This window comes from Ictidomys tridecemlineatus, chromosome 3 (assembly GCF_052094955.1).
Source record: "Ictidomys tridecemlineatus isolate mIctTri1 chromosome 3, mIctTri1.hap1, whole genome shotgun sequence".
Lineage (NCBI taxonomy): Eukaryota > Metazoa > Chordata > Mammalia > Rodentia > Sciuridae > Ictidomys > Ictidomys tridecemlineatus.
Genome location: NC_135479.1, coordinates 166,382,639 through 166,387,719, shown reverse-complemented (window position 1 = coordinate 166,387,719; position 5,081 = coordinate 166,382,639).

The window sequence follows — 5,081 nt, the reverse complement described above, 5'->3', positions numbered from 1 at the left end:
TTCTAGACTTCCCAAGAATAATTGCTGAATTGAGAAGCAGAATGATTTTTGAAAATTGATTATTTAAAATATTTAAAAACTAAGTTTTTTTCTAAGAATAGACCAAACAAAGGCTATGACACCCAGAGTGTAGCCAATACACGAAAAGAAGGGCCAGAATTTTCCTTAAAGTTATCCATGTGGCCAAGAGGGAAACACTGAAAGTGACTGATTCTCAAAAATTGTACTCAGAATGTTGAGGACAAAAAAAAAAAAAAAAAAAAACAATTCTAGAACTTATATTGGGATGACAAATGGTGACATGGATTTATGATTTGAATTACATGTGTGGAGGGAGCTTCTCAAGGTTCATTTTTAAAAGGTTTTAATTCCTGCCAAAACTCATTTACAGGAGACTGGATGGAGTGGAGTGCCTGGCAAAGCTACCAGATCACAAAGCCCCACAGATTTGGGTATCTAAATGACCACAGTATTAGACTTTTTTTTTTTTTTGGTGGGGGATGGGATTGAACACAGGCTCTCACACATTAAGCTTTACCACTGAGCCATATCCCCAGTCCTGACCACAATACTATGCTTTCTAAAACATTTTTTGTATTAATACTCTGTGATGATTCTAGGAACAGAATTGCCATTGTTAAAAATATAGTACATGTAGGTCTCTTTCGGAGCCAAGAAAGTCTTTCTTTGTTACAACTTTTTGCATTCACTGAAAAATGCAGCTAGAATTGTTTCAACACCCAACTCAGAAATCTAAGACTCCAGTCCTTTCTCACCTCCCAGGTTTGCACCAGTTATCTCTGGTGAGCAGGTGTGGTAGGCTGCATGGTGCCCCCCTATCTCCCGCCAGCCACTAAAACTATCCACATCCAAATCCCTGCAGCATATACATGTTATTCTACTTGTCGAAGAAGACTTTGCATACGTGTGTGATTCAGTTAAGGATACTGATATGAGGAGATTATCCTGGGTTTTCTGGGTGGGTCCAGGGTAATCACAAGGGTCCTTTAAAGAGGAAAACAGGAGATCTGGGGAATAGTGGATGTGACAACAGAAAACGGAAGGTTGGAGTCCTGAGAGGAAGGAGCCACTCTCAAAAGACGGCAGACAGCCTCTAAAAGCTGGCAAAAGCAAGAAATGATTCTCCTCTAAAGTCATCAGAAGCCCTGCCAACACTTTGATCTGACCTCCAGAAATATATAGTAAATAGATTTATGTTGTTTTAAGCACAGAGCATGTGGTAAAATGCTAGAACGTGCCAAGAGCAATGGCTTGCTGGTCTTAGGTGACCTATCCAGGGCAGAGTGCTAAGGCAGAGTGCTAGGAAGAGACAGAGCTCATGAATGAACCAGGCCCACCGAGGTAAGGTCCTGGGCTCTTGGCCCTTAGCCCACACTCCTCAGCATGGTGCTGATTAGGAAAGGCATAAACACTCTCCTTACGTCTCGACCTTGCTTGTCCACTTAAAGGATGCTGTATTAGCCAAGGTTCTACAGAGAAGCAGAATCCATAAAGGTGTGTGTGTAGAGTAGATAAACACAGAGATGTATTTTTAAATTTTAAATGTATTTTTCATGTCCTATAATCCCAGGGACTCAGGAGGATCACAAGTTTGAGGCCAGCCTCAGCAACTCAGTGAGAAGTAAGCAACTTAGTGAGACCCTGTCTCAAAGTACAAAATAAAAAGCACTGGGGGTGTGACTCAGTGGTTAAGTGCCCCTGGGTTGTTCAACCCCTGTTTTTTTTTTTAATGGCTCATGTAACTGTAGAGGCTGGCAAGTCCAGAGTCTGATGGGTGAGGCCAGCTCAGGAAAGACTTGCAGTCAAAGTCTGAAGGTATCTTTCTGGGAAACAGGAGCTGCTGTTGCAGATGAAGACTAAAGGCAGTCTACTGGAAAGCTCCCTTTGACTCTGGAAAGGTCAGGCTTTCCTTGTATTCAGGTTTCCATGTTGGGAAGCCCCGTCTGCTTTACTGGGTTGGGTGCCCATCTCACCTAAGAACACCCTCACAGAAACATCCAGAGGAAGGTTTGACCAAATGTCTTGGCACCCCATGGCCCAGCCAAGTTGGCAAGTAAAATTAACCAAACAGGCATCTGTGTTCAACAAGTAGTCAAGAAGTTTTCCAAAGAAGACCCCTTTGTTTCATTTTGTCTAGAGCTGGCTTACTGGGAAGGACCTATACAAAAACACAAGTCATGTCCATGAGAAACTAAAACACTTGAGAAAGATAACCAGAATTTATGCCAGAGCAGACTCTGGTTTGAATGTCCTGTTTTTCTAACCCAAAGTCCATGCCTTCAAAGGAGTTTGTCCTTGCAGGACTGTTACCTGTTCCAAAATCCAGAGCCTTTCTCCTTGACCCTGTCAGAGAAGAGCAGCATCACTCACCCTCGCGGCCCTCCCCACAGTGGACAATTGCCCTTACTGATTTTCTTTCTCTTCTGTTCTACTCTCACCACTCCCATCACTTTGCTTTCTCTCTCTCTCTCTCTCTCTCTCTCTCTCTCTCTCTCTCTCTCTCTCTCTTTAAAAATTTGTTCTTTTTAGATATGCATGACAGTAGAGTGTATTTTGACACTATACATACGTGAAGCATAGCTTATTAGGATCCCATTCTTGTGGTTGCACATGATGTGGGGTTTCACAGGTTGTGTATTCATATAGGAACATAGGAAAGTTATGTCCAGTTCATTCTATTATCTTTTCTCTTTCCATCCTGCCTCCCTTCCCTTCATGTCCCTTTGTCTAATCCAATGAACTTCTTTTCTCACCCTCTCCCCTTATTGTGTGTTAACATCTGCATATCAGAAAGAACAATGGACCTTTGGTTTTTTTGAGATTGGCTTATTTCACTTAGCATGATAGTGTCCAGTTCCATCTATTTTCGGGCAAATGACATAATTTCATTCTTCTTTATGGCTAAGTAATATTCCATTGTGTATATACAACACATTTTCTTAATCCATTCATCTATTGAAGGGTACCTAGGTTAGTTCTACATCTTAGCTATTGTGAATTGAGCTGCATAGATATTGATATGGCTGTGTCACTGTAGGATGCCGATTTTAAGTCCTTTGGGTAGATGCAGAGGAGTGGGGTAACTGGGTCAAATGGTGGTTCCATTCCAAGTTTTCTGAGGAATCTCCATACTGCTTTCTAGAATGGTTGCACCAATTTCAGTCCCACCAGCAATGTATGAGTGTGCCTTTTTCCCCATATCCTCATCAATATTTATTATTGCTTGTATTCTTGATAATTGCCATCATGACTAGAGTGAGATAAAATTTTGGAGTAGTTTTAATTTGCATTTCTCTTAACTGCTAGAGATGTTGAACATTTTTTCATGTATTTATTGACCAATAGTATTCCTTCTTCTGTGAAGTGCCTGTTCAGTTCCTTTATCCATTTATTGATTGGGTTATTTGGATTTTTGTTTGGTTGTCTTAAGTTTTTTTGAGTTCTTTACATATCCTGAAGATTAATGCCATATCAGAGGTGCAGGTGGTAAAGATTTTCTCCCATCTATAGGCTCTCTCTTCATATTCTTGATTGTTTCCTTTGCTGTGAAGAAGCTTTTTACTTTGATATCATCCTAGTTATTAATTCTTGATTTTACTTCTTATACTTATTGAGTCTTACTGAGCAAGTCGATTCCTAAGCTGACATGACAGAGAGTTGGTCCTCCATTTTCTTCTAGTAGATGCAGGGTTTCTGGTCTAATGCCTAGGTGTTTGATCCACTTTGAGTTGAGCTTTGTGCAGGGTGAGAGACAGGTATTCAATTTCATTCTACTACATGTTCATTTCCAGTCTTCTCAACACCATTTGTTTCTCCCATGGATGTTTATGGCACCTTTGTCTAGTATGAGATAACTGTATTTATGTGGGTTTGTCTCTGTGTCTTCTATCCCATTGGTCTTCATGTCTGTTTTGGTGCCACAACCATGCTATTTCTCTTACTATAGCTCTGGAATATAATTTAAGTCCTGGTATTGTGATACCTCCTGCTTCACATTTCTCGCTAAGGATTGCCTTGGCTATTCTGGGCCTCTTATTTTTCCAAATGAATTTTATGACTGCTTATTCTATTTCTATGAAGAACATCATTGGAATTTTAATAGGTATTACATCAAATCTGTATCACACTTTGGGTAGTATGTTCATTTTGACAATATTAATTCTGCCTATCCAAGAACATGGGAGGTCTTTCCATCTTCTAAGGTCTTCTTCAGTTTCTTTGGTCTCCCTGTAGTTTTCACTGTAGAGGTCTTTCCCCTGTCCTGTTAGATGGATTCCCAAGTATTTTAATTTTTTGAGGCTATTTCCATCACCTTGCTTTTGTCTTCTTTCTCTACTTTTCTAATTCTTCATCCTTCTCTCTCTCTCTCTCTCTCTCTCTCTCTCTCTCTCTCTCCCCCCCCATGTGTGTGTGTGTGTGTGTGTGTGTGTGTTCTATGTTTTGTTTTTAAGACAGGCTCTCTGATGCACAGGTTGGCCTCAAACTCCTGGCTCAGATGGTCCTCCTGGCCCAACCTCCTGAATGCTGGGGACCACTGACGGTGTGCACCACTGTGCCTGGCTCATCCCTGGGTTTTTGTGAACTGGTTGGTGAAAGCCTGGAAAATGGTTTCTACTCTTCTTTCTCAAACTCCTGGCAAGGATACTGGAAAGAGGGAGGAAAAAGTGAGCATGACATCAAGAGAAAAAGAATAAAAATAAGAATCAGGGAGAGCTTTTGAGCATGTGTTTGTGTATGAGTGTATAAGTGTTTGTATGAGTGTGTGACTCTTTAGAAACTCAGGGTTTTAAAGTGCTTTTACCTTAAAACAAAATCCCTACCTTGTGTAATGAGTTCACAATGCTGGGGTGCCGGCTGTGAAGGGACTCATCCCACCCAGGTCTTTGTTCCTTCACACCTGCTTGCACTCACCCTAGATTTGATAATCCTCCCATGCTCTCCTTACCTAGGATTCTCTCATTTTTCTGTATGTCAGCCTGGCGCCCCAAAGGAGGAAAGGGAATGCTCCCCCAGGACTGTATCAGGCCTCCAACTTCCTCCATATAGCCCCAGAACACCTG